Raw genomic sequence first — 13,002 nt, 5'->3', positions numbered from 1 at the left:
TTTAAATGTTGAACTTTAAATGAATAAAACTAATTTAACAACAAAATTATCACTTACTTCCTTAAAGCTGTTTTGTATTTAATTCTCCTCAATAAAATATTTCTCAAGACATCTATAGCATCTCTCTGCAAGGATCTCAAATTTTATGGAAAACGGTAAGTCAATATATTACCACTCCATATGTCTGATTCATCTCTCTTTTAAAAGCAGGGAATAGGCACAGAAATCAAGGTGACAACTGTTTACACGGTCAGCTGGTGTCACTGCTGGTCAGGGCAGCCCAGAGCTGCAGCTGCCGGGAAGCAAACCTGTCCCAGCTACGACTCCCACCTCCCAGGCTGGGGCCAGCTCAGCAGCTGGACGGCATTGCAACAGCTCTATCAGACAAGGAAGAACAGATCAACAGCACAAAGAAATTCAGCCTCTAGGCAGGGGCCAAGATGCTTTGGTTTGGAAACATACAGGTGTGAAGGCCCCCCTAAGAGCCCTTTGGGAACCACCTCCTCACGGGGTAGCTCGTACTATTTAATTCACGGGAGATGAGCCAAGCTAACTCCCCTCCTTACATCAGGATTCATACAGCACAAGCAAAACCACTGAGATATGATGACGCACACAAATGAAGAGGTCCCTACCTGTCGTCACCCACCCTTCCCCAAGTACTGCTTCATTAAAGTCTTGGTTAAAAAGCGATGGGGACCAAGGCCCCAGGCCCGCTGTGTCCTGCTCTATCTCCTCCCAGCTTGGCAGAGCAGACCTAGAGCTGGTTGCTGGCCCCATAAACCTCTCCCACGCGGATGGTGCGGGACTCTTGCATGCCAAGCTACAAAAATTTCTCACCAAGCAAAGAAGTGTCACACGCCAAAACTGAAACTTTTTTGAAGGGATGTATGGTGTTAAACTTTTATGAAAGACTTGACCTCAGTTTTCCCACTCAGAATTCAGCATTGCTGGAAACGTCATCTTCCCCCTCTCCCCAAAACAATGATGTCTCCTGCCACCCATTCCCATCCAGTCTGTTAATTAGGCCTCCTCCACTACCATCATCCTGCAGACCAGCAAGAGAAGAAGGAAGGTTCCTTTCCATTCCAATAATGGCTTCTCACTTTAAGATACGCCAAGCTGAGGACAGATTTTAAGGCACTGATTCGGGCTTTTTATTGGAGCTGGGCAAGAAGGATTTGACTTGGACTTAGTAGAACCTGATACTAAAAATTATTTGCAGCATAAACAATCGGGTTGTATGAACAGTGACATAAAGGATGAAAGTCATATCTCTGTTGGGGCAGGGAAAATGAGAAGAGGAGATTCTTGGTGTATTTATACATTCCTGGTGTGTGTATACAAGAGAATTACACCAGAGTATCTACTGTTCAGAGACCATGCTATAAATAACACCCTGAAAGAAGGAGAGTGCTGTTGTGAGATACTGTATGGATGGCAAAAAACACATCTTTAACTACAAATTTTCAAGAACTTTTTATTGCAAGTTATCAAAACCCACTACAGATGAGATTTGAAGTTTGAATCCAAGTTGCCACATTTAATTACTAAATAAATCTTAGAATAAATCCTCTGAGCCGATTTTAATAACTGCAGAATTTCCTCCTACAAATCCTTCCAAAGGAGAAAACTCGTATCATTTAATATAACTGTGTGGCTTTCTGAGCTCTGCAACATGGAAGCACAAATTATAACTGTAAAACATAACTGTAACTCTGTGACATCTCAGATTTATTTATTATTCATATTTCTGTGACATCCTTTCATTGCCTATCTTGCTGTCACAATTGTCCTGCAGTAGGCACACAGTTCTGGAGAAGTTTGACAGTTTTCAGTGGAGTTAGACTTGAATGAAAACCCCAGCTCTTACCATTTCCATCTTTAAAGATCAGAGTTTGACTTTCAGTAGAGAATGGAGTTTGGGATTTAATAAAAAGCCTTATTGACAGCACTAAGTCTTTAAAGCAGCTGAAATTCTAAGCAAGGGAATGATCTTGCAGGTAAAAATAAATAAATAAATAAATAAATAAATAAATAAATAAATATTAAGCCTAAATTTTCAGCATGGTCAAGCCAAGACTAAGTTATCAGAGGATATTTTGATACAACATGACAAATATTGCTTCTATACTGGTTTTATCATTTTTAAGTAAGCCTGAACTTTGGGTTAGATGTATTCCAAGGCATGTATACAGAAAATGTTTAAGCATGCTAAAAGCTAAGCTATACTTCGGTAAAACATGAACAATTGCTTCCATTTTCTGAAAAATAACAGTTTCCCCAAAATATGCTTCCACACACACACTCACTCTTCTGCTACTGCCAACTGCCTTACAGCTTTTTGGACAAAAATGTATCCTGCTTTACACCATCACCGTAAGAGTCAGTGAATGGTAGTTAACTGCTTAGTCCTGTAGCATGTACAGGTGGAGAGCCAGTAACGTCTGCTCCAGTTTCCCGAGCTTGTCCTAAGCATGTGCTCGTGGGTCCTTCCATAATTCCCTCCGCTCCTTCCTGTGGACACACATACATCTCTCGCAGCCTCCTGAAAGGCTTTGTTCTGTTTTTGATAGCACTTTTGATTTAAGGTAACAATGACTTTTGTCATTGCTCTCAAGGCAGCTGAAAATCTGGTCTATATTCTATCATCTGATTCAGGCATGCTAACGTGCCTGTGCTGAGCCCCCCTGCTTTCCGATAGGGTCTCAATAAGAGGGAGTTTCTATACATACGTATCCAGTCGCAAAAATCAGCATCCATGTTTCCAGCATAGGAATATGTTTAATATTTATGGTGCACAAATGCCTCTTTCAACACCAAGACAACCTATAAAAGCTCCTCATTTCAAAAGAAACATTCCCATAGATACATTAAATACTTCAATGTGCTTATGGATTATTGGGCACAGTATATTTTTCCATTCATTTATATTTGCTAGTCTCAATACTATTTTTACTTCAGAAGATCATCAATAAAAGCAGTGACATGCCAGGAATTTAATGCAGACACACAAAGGTATTTTTAGTGCCCTTTAAATAGTATATTCTAGAAACTTAAAAGGTAAATATTTTAAAATGCTTCTTCATATACCTTTGAAAAATCCCACTATTCAAAAATATTCCTCACTATGTAAGTACTCCTATTAGGAATAAGACTTGAGAATTCACATGCTTCAGGCTCTCTGACAACATAATTTCCATTTCAATAAAAAAAAAAAACCTCCAAGAAAAAAAACATTTTTTTCTTCATGGTAATGCAAGGCTCTAGACAGGACATCAGTACTTATAGTTGAAAATTCATTTGTAAGTCTCATTTTTCTTTACAAAGTCTGAAGTGAGCTGTTCTTTACTACAGCCAGATGTCTGCAATATGGAACAACGCAGGTTAATCATGAGATTTTTTTAATTTTTATTTTACAATTCTCTTCTAGCTTAACTTATTGAATGCAGAAAAACTGGAAAGTCTTTTAACAGCTCTGAAGCATCAGTTAAAAATGAGAGGGGAGAGAGGCTGAATGTGGACATTACTATTAGGCAGTAGCAGTAGTTTGCCCAAAGTACTCATTGGCAAAGAGACAGATGTAATCTTTATGATTCAAAATAAAACAGCTGTCATCAAATCCTTTCCCCCTGAGGTTTTGGGCCGCAACACTAAGGCAACAGAGGGGAATGTTGCAAGTATGTTTGGTTTGGGGTTTTTTTTGTCATGATTAAGATTCCCCTTTAGAAGTTTGGGTCTTGGATTTACTCTCCAGTCTTCGGAAACCTCAATGACAGCCCTCTCCTATTCTAGTGAGAGGGCTCTTAGCGTGTTTGATTAAGCACATCTAACAGGTATAAAAGGGAGGACTCCAGCACCAACGTCTCTAAAGAAAGGAACTTAGAGTGAGATGCTTGTCTCCTTACTTGGCTTCTTTACCTCCCATCTCGAGGTAGCCCTGCGTCCTCTCTCTTGACCATCAGTCACTTGCCCAAGAACAGTATCTCAGTAGTCCATTGCTACCCTCTGATCCCAAGGACTAACACCACTGAAAAGCAGCACAGATGGAACCGATTTCAACTTCACACATTACATACGGGTTATCTGTGTATATGATTTATCCTTACAATATGATACAGGTCAGTTTGCTCCTTCTGCCTTAGCTACAAATCTTAGAATAATTTTACCAGGAAGGGACCTCTAGAGGTCATCTAGTCTAACCTGCCACGTAAAGCAGGGCTAACTTTGAAATCAGATCAGCATGGTCAGGGTCTTGTCCAGTCAAGCCACTAATACCTCCAGCATTTGACTCCCCAAGGCCGCCAAAGCCCTGGCGGTGGCTCTTGGGACCCCCGAAGCCACCCCAGACGCCTCAGTCCCAGGGGCATCTCTTGGGAACCCCAAGGCCACCCCAGGTGCCTCAGATCTGGAGGTGGCTCTCAGGACCCCTGATGCTACAGGGTAGGGGGCAAAGGCATGGAGGCGCTTATCAGCTGCTCATGAAGACCAGGCACTCACCAACTGCAGTCCCTCTAGAAGGAAAGGAACACACAGGAATTGCTACTGTTAGTTGAAGTATGTAATAATTTAGAACTGCATAGGAAAAATATCATGTGCTCCTGAAATCAAACATATGCTTTAGGTAGATCTACTCTGTGTTTGCTGCTCTGCATCCAGAAAAACAGAATGCTGTAGCAGATATGCAAATATATCCTAAAACACACTCCCTCTACCTCGAAGGCAGGGCTGCAGGCTGTATCTAGATTAGTAGGAAAAGCAGGGTAGGGCTTAATTATTCCCTTTGCTGGGATCACAAGAATGGCTGCAGGGGATGATGGCTCGTAGGCAGGCAGGCAGGGCATCATGCAGTGGTATACAGACCTTTTCACCTTCAGCTTGAGCCATTCCCTTATGCCTAGATCAACAGTACAAATGCCATCAGCCACAGGAAGTAACTGGTGATGCCCTGGGGGGGAGAGGGGTCAGATCCATCAAGCTTAATAGAAACCTATGCAAAGAGGTTCAGACAAGGCTTTGCAATACAACCGTGCACAGCAGGGAAGGAGCAGCAGAGATCTGCTGCCTTCACATCAGCACTGTTCTGAGCAATGGCAGATGTGTCATATAGAAACAGGGGGGATCAGGAATCACACTTAACTTCTTAGCATTTGGTTCATTCCTTCGTCAAAGGGGAAAGAATAACTGCAAAAAAAGGATATGCAAGTACACTGCAGCGTTAAAAGCTCTGAAGATAAAGCAGGAACTCAAGACTGGGGTGGGTAGAACCACAACACAGTTGTGCCTAGGAACCCAAACACTTACGTCCCTCACTGACGAAACCTAAATGCGACCCAGAACTTGGAGTTCTGCTGAGGAGGCAATTCAATAGTATAGACACAGCATGTAGTTTGGGTCTCATTTGCTAGCCTAAACTACTCCATCTAAACCCTTAAGCCTGCTGTGTCTGCTTGGCTGGAAGGAGTACTTCTTCCAAGCCTTTACAGAAACTAAGTACGAGGCTGTCTGAATATGCCTGTTCCTGCTTATCTTTTCTTTCTGAACTGTAGGGACTCCTTACAAGATGGCACTGCTGATAAGCAGTTATAACTGCATACACATGACCCACAGGTCCAATTCCACTTTGGTGTTTGCTGCAGGGAATGATACAAGAGGCTTGCACTGTGACGAATTCTGCCTTTTTTTTCAGCAGCTAGAAGCAGCCAGATGCAGGGATTATTTAGATAGCTGGGTGAAAATATTATATGAGATCTTGTAAGAATGTCACAAATATTTGTGACAGGCACAGGCCCTTTCTGCAATACTGACTATAAACTGATCTGAAATACAGCAGTGGAGAAATTATGTCAGCCCTTTACAGGGTTACAAAACCAGAAGATGTATAAATCACGGACAGGAGAAGCAACAATAAGAATCAATAACTACTTACCATAAGCATGTCAGGTATGAGTCATTTTGGAGGAACAGGGGTATCCCCTCTACTCAGGGAACAAATACTTTCTGTAAAAGCTATTAACTATTAGCAACCTAGGAACCATGGGCAAGACAAGCTAATTAATAACAGGTACTCTTGCAGCAGTTGCACAGTGCCAATTACTCTTTTCAAGAGAGACCTGGTTTCAAATTGAGAAAGAACTGGAAACTGGGGAATAAGATCATGTTCTAGCACTTGCAGCAATGATAATAAACCCCAGCACTTTATACTCACATGGTGGGGACGCAGTGGGTGTCCAACAAAATGCTGGGAGGGCAACAGATAGCTTCCATGAGATGACAACAACTCAAGGAATCATGGCCTGCAGGATGCTCACTGGCCAGCCCAGCGTATGCCACGAGGCCACACGAGCGGAGAAAGCTCGCACACTCATTCCTCGGGCGGGATCCCCCAACACGAACAGCAGATGCACCCACGTTGGCATTCTGTTCGGATCGGGACCACCGCAAAGCCAGTCTCACACTTGCATCTGGTTGGTTCCTCCTGAGAAACAGTCTTCAGACTGTGTAAACTGGATTGCTCTGAGATAAAATTAAAATGAAATACATGTCCTAGAAGTGCTTTGGCCACCAATGGGCACTCCCTCTACAGAATCAGATCAGAACGAGTGAGAAGTTCCCCCAAAATGATTGCGGGGAATGAGGCCATCAGCCTCAATGGCTTCACTCTGCAGACCCACTCTTGTTGTATTGCGACAGTCTTTAGCACAGATGGAGCCAGTAGGGCTGTGAGACAAGAGTGTATCTTTTGGCATTGACAGTAGTCACTAGAAGCAGTTAATTATTAAAATGCATTTTAATTCACAACTGTCCTCTTTTTATGTATCTATCAGCTACAAAAATGTTTCCCCAGTAAGAACAGAAAATAAAGGAGTATCATCCACATATCCTAGACAAGGCCTGCACACACATTTGGCATACCTGACATAGTAGGAAAGCACCCACAAAAGCAACCCGTTCAAGTCACTGTGCAGTATTATTGAGGGATTGAATGGCTGGTAGGAAGGGGACCAGGGCACCAGAGGTTCTGCTCTTCACAAACCTTGTGCCAGGGATCTCAGCTAGTAGAAATGGAAAATGCACTTGTCAGGTTTTGTAAAAGTACTGGCACATTAAGAAGAGGAACCCTGAACCCCCCACAAACCCCCAAACTATGCAGTCTAAATTACCACCAGATACAGACCAGGTAGATGTCTTAGTCTGTAGCACCAAAGGTGTTGTACTTGCTTGCATACTTTCTACATTGTTTATTTGGTTTTTGTTTTCCAAGCTACCTTAAAGTGTCTCCCTTGCTGGCAGAGATCATTTATCAAAATGTATGAGGACTAGAAGAGTAGACTGGAAGAGTAATGATCAGTTCTCATTCAGTTCAAGCAGTTTCAGTGGCTGGCTGTGGCTATTTGGTTGCAGTATTAAAATAAATAAATACAAAAATCCACAGCCACATACCTTAGCCCTGCCAAAAAAAAAAAAAAAAAAAGAAAAAAAAATCCAAATCAACTTAAATGACTTTGGAGCATATGCAAATTCACTGGGTCTCAACTCCTAAATTCAAATTCAGTCTTCTGTTTAATCAGAGAAGTATCAATGCAGCACAGCTATTACAGAAAGATGCACTAGGATAATCTAACAGCAATATTCCGGTATCAAATATCTGTTTCAGTCACTATTGTTCAGTAATAATATTAATGTATTATAAATTATGGGTATATCAACCTGAAGTCACTGTTTTGTGTGAAGGGAGCCACCAAAGATAAAAATGTTACTGCAAGTTAAAGATCAGAGGGATTTTTTTTTCAGGTTTATTTGCTCTACTTGATGGACATCACAGAGGTTTCCAGTGAAATAAATTTGCATTAGACTCATTTGATGATTCACTAAAAGTGTGTGCACGCACATGCGTGTGCGCGTCTCTCTGTCTACCCACCAAGTACTTTCAGTGATCTTACATCAGGAAAAATTCAAGGTAAAACTTTGACAATAAAAGAGAAATCCACGCTCAAACTGGTCAGTCGCTGGGAAACAGACCAGCGATGCAAAAAAAACAGGTTCAGCATACGCTTTTAAGAGCATCTTTTTCTTTAAATAACTAATACAGCAGAGATCAAATGGCAGAAAGGACTGAGACACTCTTTCCAGGACAGCTGCTTGTGTAGTGTCTGGTCATCAGGAAATGGGAGACTCCTAAGCAGTTGCCTCCCTGATTTGGCATAATGACTTAAAATTGTGCTTTTCGCTTCCATCCAACTGCCCTCAACCCTGAGCCTACAATTAGTCTGTCTGGGAAGCTAGCTTTTCCAGCTTTTCCACAAAACCTTCCTTTGCCATGAAATCCTTAAAAAGCTAGCATCAGTTCAATTCAAACCAGCAGATTTCCCAAATCTCGTATTACCACAGGATGGAGAAATCTGCCCAGACTGGCATTTCAACCAAGTTGCATCTAGTCATTTCTCTTACTGAGTATTTCTTGTAGCAGAAGCCACGAGAAACTTAAAAACCACCATACAAATACAGAACTATGGCAGCTTTATGACCAGACATCTAACTTACTTTTAATTCCTTTTTTGAGGCTTACCTAATTTCACTTTGATGATAGCTGCCCTCCTCCCCTCCCTACATTTAGGAATCAAGCTCTCCCAAGCTACACCTTGCCAAGTGGAGGTCCTGTCCCTGCTAGAAAAATGCAGCAATTTTTTAATCCTCCAGTAGACAAAAGAGTATTGTCTATTTACAAAGCATGGTTATATCAGCACAAAAGATATCGCATTGACTAAGAATAACCATATTAGGAGAAGTCAGTTTTACACTGAGATAACTCTTGCAATGGTCTTTAACCACTACTATCAATATAATCACATATTTCAGTAGCAAATCAAAAACAGCCAGTATTGCTGCTGTTACTGTTTACCTTAGCAAAGAGTAACAACATTAATGCTTAACATTAGCTTAGCAAATAAAAATTAAGGTTCACATTTAAAAATGACCACAGGAAGAACAAATACTGCACCACATAGCATGGCTGCATTTATGCTGCAGTAGCGACTTAGTTTTTTGTTTGTTTTTACCACCATAATGCTGTGGATACTAACGTTAATTACTTAGCAACCACTTCCTTATTATTGCTTGTTCTATTTCTCCTCTCTCCCAAAATATCCAAAGAGATCAGTATGAACAAGATAGCAGTCTTATTACAGGGCTAGAAGAATAAAAAAAGGAACTGGAGATATGTTATTTGCAACTACTATGAAGAGGCATGTGGAAGTGTCAGCTCCATATACTACATCATTGCTCAGATCAATTATAAGACATATATAGGGAAATGATCTTAACAACAAGCTTTCGTTTTAAAAGCTGTATCTAAATAGGCGTGCTCTGAAGGAAGAGAAAAAGCAGGCTGGAGATGACGACTGCCTGAAATTAATGGCAAACTTGCTCAGGCCTGACATATCGGAAAAACTGCTCAAGAACACTTCACGCGTGCAGACACACAACCTCAAAGCTCCTCCGGGGTCAGCAGGATTGAGGCTGAACAGCTCAGGAAAGGCAGCCTCTGAGGCTATAGCTGTGTGGTCTCAGGTTTCCTACCTACTTTTAAACTTGCTATTTCAGACTTCCAATGTCTGCTTTTTCCTCCTCCTATGGAAGACTGGGAACTGTTATTTACTGCTTTTAGACAGTAAGCTATTTTGAGGTGCACAAGACATTGTTTTGTGCTTTGTATCAACTTTGCCCTCATTTGGCCATTAACTGATTTATTTGTCCCACTTGAGGATCTGAGCTTATTGTTGAGTTCTACTGAGCCAAATAGGTGAAGGATGGTACATGTATTGCAGCCTGGTATTTTTCTAGAAAATACCACTAGGAAAAGAAAATTTCCACTTCACAAAGGTTTTCCAGGTGGAATGGTTAAACAGCTGCAGCCTCTATGCAACAAGAAACTTCAGCACCATAGTAGTCCAACTAGAGCTTATGCACATCATGCTGAAAGCTGCTTATGCGCATCATGTTGAATTGAAGCTTGTAAACACAATTCACCACCAGTGGCGGCTATTCAGTACATTATTTCAAATCATTATGAATAAGGTAGTGTGAATAAACTTATTTCAAATGGACCAAAAAGAAGCATCGGCAACAACCTAGTCAAGATTGAATGATTTTTTTCTGTTTTTTTTCTTCACCAAAACAAGCCCTGAAAAACTTCAGAACAAGAATCTTGTCATTTGAGCAAGAGTCAGAAAGCAGGAGAAACAGACTCAGAACTGATGGTCAGGCGAGCAGCAGACCCCTCTTCTTCCAACAGCACTATGCTTCACGCATTCAGCTAGCACAGGAGAGGCATGCATTAAATTCCCCGTTCTACAAAAAGGCACTTCAGTTATGTCTCCCACAGCCATCTCCCAAATCCACCAAGTCAGTCCTCCCAATTTAAGCTGAAGAGTCCCCCCGCCTTCTTTCTGTTTGGATGTTCACTGAAAAAAGAGATTTTGAAAGAGACAAGGTACCTGAGAGATGGAGGGCTTGAGTTCAGATCTCTGCAGCAACTCAGGCAAAGGGTAGGTACCAACTTGTGACTCCCACTTTCCAAGAGGTTTAATCTCCAGGCCATAGGGAAGAGTTATCTCCAAAGTGCCAGAGGGCATTTGGAACTCCTCTCTCTACTTGAAACACTTCACTATTCGCTGAATCAGATCCTCTTCCCTGGCATTTAGGAGACTCAACAGAGATGCTAGACACCTAGTGCTCATTCCCTGTTCAGGTGAATACTCTCTAGAAGAGAATATTGTCATCGAGATGGAGTGCGCACAAAAGGAAAAGGGGTGCTAGTACTTGTTCTTCCTGTTCTGTATCTAGCCGCAACTTTTTTCACAGATGAACCTCTGAAATTTTATGAATAGCTGCCAGAGAACCAAAACTCTTCTCCCCCCCGCCCCCTTTGGCAAATGCACTATCTTCTGAGGAAAAAATGGGTCCAAGCCTGATGAAAATACAGGAGTCACACACTGAATGCTTGTTAGCCTATTTATAAAACTTACCAAAGTCAGCAGGTTTGTCTACCAGGCATGCCTCAGAGGTTAGAAACTTGTTTGCAGCGACTGGGTGAGATTCCAGCAATAGCTTTTAACTGTTTGCAAGCTTCAGCTATCTGTCATTGGGAATGTCAATACTAGAACGAGGACATTCAGCGGCTCAACTGAGGCATGCAAGAGATATTGTAGCTCAAAAACAAGCCAACTAGATGTTTACACCATAACACTTCTGCCTACTACTGAATGTATTTGCAAGGCTTTGATGCAAAGCCAGAGAACTGGCCGAGATCCACTGTAAATCTGCCCCTGCAATGCTGAGCAGAGGAGCGAGTCTCATCCAGCAAGGGCAGGCAGAAGTCCCACTGCAAAGATGCTGCACTTGACAGGAGGAGGAGGACCATGGCTGAATTTTACCTAAGAAAACTCCAATCTCAAAGCGAGACTGGTGGATTCACTTAGTCTTGGTGGGTCACTTGTCTTGGAAGACAGCCTCCAAACTCGAAGCGAGCAAGCCTGAAGTACCCAGTCTTGGCTATGCTTGTTACAGAGACGTAAGTTAATGAAAGCTTGCAACTCACCAGCGCTCAAACGAAGGACGGAAGGAATGAAGAGGAGGAATCCCTAGCTGACAACTCTAATCTTACCTTTTATCAGTGCACTGGGCAAGGCTATTATTAATCAGCCTACCACAGAAAGAGCTACTACTAACATGCTGCTACAGGAAGCATCTGTTGCTCACCTTTGAGTCATGAAAACAGCAGCGCTTGAGTAGCATTCAGCTTTAGTCAGAAGAGAAACAGAAATCAAAATACTTTAAAAGACATTTACATGAGGAAGGTATTTTAGTCTGGACCATGAAGATTTCCCAGTACTTCAGTTACCTGTTTTGCAAGGATATCCGGTTTTGAGATGAGTCCAGTCAGAATTTAACTCTTGGTGTAACAAAAGCAGTGAAAGATCTGAAAGACCTGTGGTTTCTCAGATCTGCAGCATTCTCAGTCTGCTACAGCACAAATTGTATGCAAGTATTTGTGGGGGTTTTTGGTTTTGTTTTGTTTTTTTACAAAATAGCCACCAGACTAATTTGCAATGAGCGTTTCATTAGGCCTACCTGCACAAAGTCAGGTGACGGATTATCCCACTATCAGACACATGCTACATGATAAGCAGTGAAAAAAATATTGTTTATTTCTTCAGCAACAGTACAGATTCTATGAGCTGCAAAACAGCTGCAGCTCTAATGGAGAACATCAGAGACAGGAAACACCAAATTAATACTATACAACCGTATTTTTAATCTATACTTCAGATAGGGAGTCCAAAGAACCATAGACATCTCCTCTCCTAACAGGTAACAAACAGATGATCTTTTTGTATGCCAGAGACTCAGAGGGAAGTTCATCTACCAGGAGTTTCACCCATTAGTAGTTGCCCATCACATTCCTACTTTTACAGCTCCTGTTTTCTCAAATACATTCCTTTCTTTGGCAGCACATTGCTGTTCGTTTCCTGAGTCTGCCATTCCTATGCACACTTCTACCGACAGCTCAGCTGCACAGCGCTCCACCCTAAGCCATCAATCCGACTGTTCCAACCCTCCAACACCTGGGGAAAGAACACAAAAGAGCACAAAAACACTGTGTTCCCTTAATTCTCAGGACTAACATCAGATCCCATTCCAAGGCTCCAATGGGTATCTGGCATTAAATTAAAAGTCCATCATCCATTGGTCTGGGGAAAAAAGAAATAAGTGGGAGACAGGGAATGAAAAGAAAGGGATCGTCCACAGTGCTACTCAACTGAGGTGCGTGTAATGAAATAACATCCAAACCATTTGCAATGGCAGCAGTTCACCCACGCAAAGCATACAACAGCACCAACAACAATTTCTCTCTGAACTACATTAAGAGAGACAAAACTACATTTTGCAGATCTGTGTAAAATGACAATGGGAGCAATGCTTAGAATTGCAATAAGTCTT

At 41.8% G+C, this 13,002-nt stretch overlaps 1 protein-coding gene across 1 annotated transcript in view; it reads right to left on the bottom strand.

The window, feature by feature from the left end:
• Window positions 1-13,002, bottom strand: part of VSTM2B (V-set and transmembrane domain containing 2B) — a 557,754-nt gene that overhangs the window by 173,088 nt on the left and 371,664 nt on the right. The window lies entirely within an intron of this gene.

Source organism: Dromaius novaehollandiae, chromosome 13, assembly GCF_036370855.1.
Source record: "Dromaius novaehollandiae isolate bDroNov1 chromosome 13, bDroNov1.hap1, whole genome shotgun sequence".
Classification (NCBI taxonomy): domain Eukaryota; kingdom Metazoa; phylum Chordata; class Aves; order Casuariiformes; family Dromaiidae; genus Dromaius; species Dromaius novaehollandiae.
The sequence above is the reverse complement of the archived record's forward strand: the minus strand, read 5'-3'. Positions and strand labels throughout refer to the sequence as shown.